At 44.8% G+C, this 3142-nt stretch overlaps 1 protein-coding gene across 1 annotated transcript in view; it reads left to right on the forward strand.

Annotated features, from left to right (window-relative positions):
- LOC119330045 (chlorophyll a-b binding protein of LHCII type 1-like) overlaps positions 1-3142 on the forward strand; it is a 7934-nt gene that overhangs the window by 1247 nt on the left and 3545 nt on the right. The window lies entirely within an intron of this gene.

The raw sequence follows: 3142 nt of genomic DNA on the forward strand, positions 1-3142 counted from the left end.
AACCTATGTCATTTTGGAAAAGAAGAAGAATAAGAAAAAGACTATAAGCTTATTATGTAAACTTGATCATTTTATGCTAACATAAGTTATTTTGGAGCTAACCTCTAGGAAACTAAGCATATAAGCTCTAAGTTAGCATATTAGAGCCAACTTAGGTAAAATGAAGCTAACTATAGAAAACTAAGCATATTAGAGATAACATAGGTAACTAAGTATATATATATATATATATATATATATATATATATATATATATATATATATATATATATATATATATATATATCATTTTGGAGATCTGACATACCTGACAAAGTTCAGTTCTCATGCATTGTTCTTCTCCTTCTCCTTCCTCAGCCTGATGCGCCAAGAGCGGCGAGGCGGTGGAGACGGTGGAGGCAGTGGGATGTAGTCTTCTACCTCAATTGGCGTGGTCATGTCGCCCAGCTGTGGGATCGCCGGCGCCACCACCGGTGCGTGGTCATTGTCAGGCACCACCACCATCGCGAGGCCACCTTCAGGCACGACCATCGCTAGGTCATCCTCAGCCACCTCCATCTCTTGCCCATGGTCAGCCACCACCATCTCTTGCCCACGGTCAGCCACCACCATCTCTTGCCCTTGGTCAGCCACCACCAGCGCTAGGTCATCCTCAGCCTGATGCCCATCGTCATCCTGCAGCTCCTCATCCCCACTCTGCTCCTCTTCTCCCGCACTCCAGTCCGGATCATCCTTCTTGTTGTCTATGCTGCTGCCGGAATTGCTGCTGCTTTCGCTACAGCTAGAATCGCTGCTGCTTTCGCTACAGCCATAGTCGCTGCTGCTTTGGCTGTAGCCATTGTCGCTGCTGCTGCTCCCATTACATGTCCAAATGCAACAATGACCGTTAACAATCGATGTGAGACAAAGCCAAATGTAGAGGAATAAGAAGAGGCAGAACGTACCGGCATCATAATCTTCAGAGTAGCGCATGCGACACATAGTCGTGTTGAACACCTTCACGATGAGCATGGTGGCGTCGTCGTCGTACCTGAAGAGAAGGAAGTACCCCAGCCGTAGGTCGTAGGCACGGTAGAACTTCTCCCACCCATGAGACAAGTACATGTGGCCCTCCTTGATCACCAACTCCACATCCCACAGCCTGCGAAACCCGCTGCCGTCCTGTCGCAACTTCACATTATTTGGCGGATCTTCACCCATCAACATGTTCATAAAACTGTCAGGCAGCCTCTGCAGTTTGGGACAATGAGTGTTGTAGCAAACAAAAAATATCATAATGAGATGGGTGAAGGGGAGATATCTCGTTTTATATACCTGCGTCATGGATGATACTGAAGTCCCAAGTATGATAGTGAAGAACTCGGAAGCATCCAACTCGTACTGCGGTGTCGCAGAGCGGCGGTGGCTGCTTCCCGCCATCTCTGATAAGCAGCAGAAGAGACCAATTAGTACCCTTACAACAGATCATAAAACATGCATGATAACAGGCATCACAAGTAATTCAGAGGCATAACAAGTAATTCAGAAATTGTGAAACAAGCCTTTCAATGTACGAACTTGAAAGAACTACCGAGGCTTCTGCGACAGTTCAGAAAAGTAATGATCAATTCTCTCTATTTCTGTTTCTAGTTCACATAGTTTGATAACTTGGATGCATAAAGGCTATTGGTGCAGTATCATAAGGTTCCATATCATGTAGAAGAAAAAAAGATAGGTGACAATAGCAAGCACACATCTGAGCAGACATTAGCAATATATGACAGAAATGTACATGCCGATTAACAAGCTTGGGCTTAGCAGTAATATTCTGAGAAAATGTTTTCTTGAAGCCTGAACAAGTGGCTTTCCTTTTTTTAAAAACAGAACCAAAACCATGACACAATCACTTGACAACATCTATTGACTACATTAGATGGAGAACTACTCAAGCGGTGCAAGCAAGCAAAATTGCCAAGCTAGTGCACCAAGTCCAAATTCAATTAAAGCAAGCTCTTCCTACTGCAAGGATATTGAGCTTTCGAATTGTAGAGAATTTGTTGCTTTCACTTGCCATAATCTATTCCAGCTAGTTGCTGCAAGTGGGTGCAATTATAAATTGCATGGCTACAGAAAATATGAGGACGAGCAAGTGGGTGCAATTATAAACTCACTTACAGTAACAAGCAAGCACATCAAAATCTGAACCAGTATCTGAGCTAGTACTCCAAACTGTATGTAAAATGTGCTCCTACTAAAAAAACAGGACATTGTGCCTGTCAAATATGCAGTTCTCCTTATCAACCTACCTAGCAGTAACAAAACCAAAAAAAACTCATGCGGCACCTACATGAGTAGCAGGAGTATTTCTGAATTGTGATGCTAGGTTATTAATTTCTTATAGAGTGCACCATTTAAAGGCATTGATGTGATTATTTCTCTGGAATTATGTATCCTAAACTAGCAAGGTTATATTTAAAGGCATTTACAGAGTGCACCATTTAAAGGCATTAATTATGTATCCTAAACTAGCAAGCTATTAACATGTCACTTGATAAAACATGGAGAAAACTACCTAAAGCGATGCAAAGCCTGCTTTGAAGAATGATTTAGAGAATAATAAGAAGCCACACAAAGCTAACAACAGCAAATTAGCACCAGGCAGAAGCAAAAGGGAACGAATTACTACTACCCTTTACACTAGCACTGACCCTTCACAGTAGCAAAAGCTGTCTACATACTCGCACCATTCGTCCATCCATCTAGCAAGCAACTAGCACAATTCAGCCAACCATCAAGCAAACCATCTACTACCTAACATCAACACACATCCATCTATCCAACATCCATTGATCCATGTAAATAGAAGCATGGACAAGAGAGGAACAGGGAACAGAGAGATGAACAAGGAACATGGAGGTGAGTAAGGAAGAGGGGCTTACCACGGGCAGCGCGTCGAAGGAGAGCAGCCGCCGGCCACGCACAGGGAGAGACGGCGGGAGGTGGCGACGATGGTCACGACACCGTCCTTGGTTCCCCGGCTGCTGCTGGGGAGACCGGAGGCGGAGGACGACAGGGGCCGGCGGGGTGGGCGCGTGCGTCGGGGCCGAGGTCGCCGGCTGCTGCAGGGGTCGGAAGAGGCGCTCGCTCGTCCGAGGTGGAGGAG

This window comes from Triticum dicoccoides, chromosome 7A, assembly GCF_002162155.2.
Source record: "Triticum dicoccoides isolate Atlit2015 ecotype Zavitan chromosome 7A, WEW_v2.0, whole genome shotgun sequence".
In the NCBI taxonomy this organism is placed as follows: Eukaryota; Viridiplantae; Streptophyta; class Magnoliopsida; order Poales; family Poaceae; genus Triticum; species Triticum dicoccoides.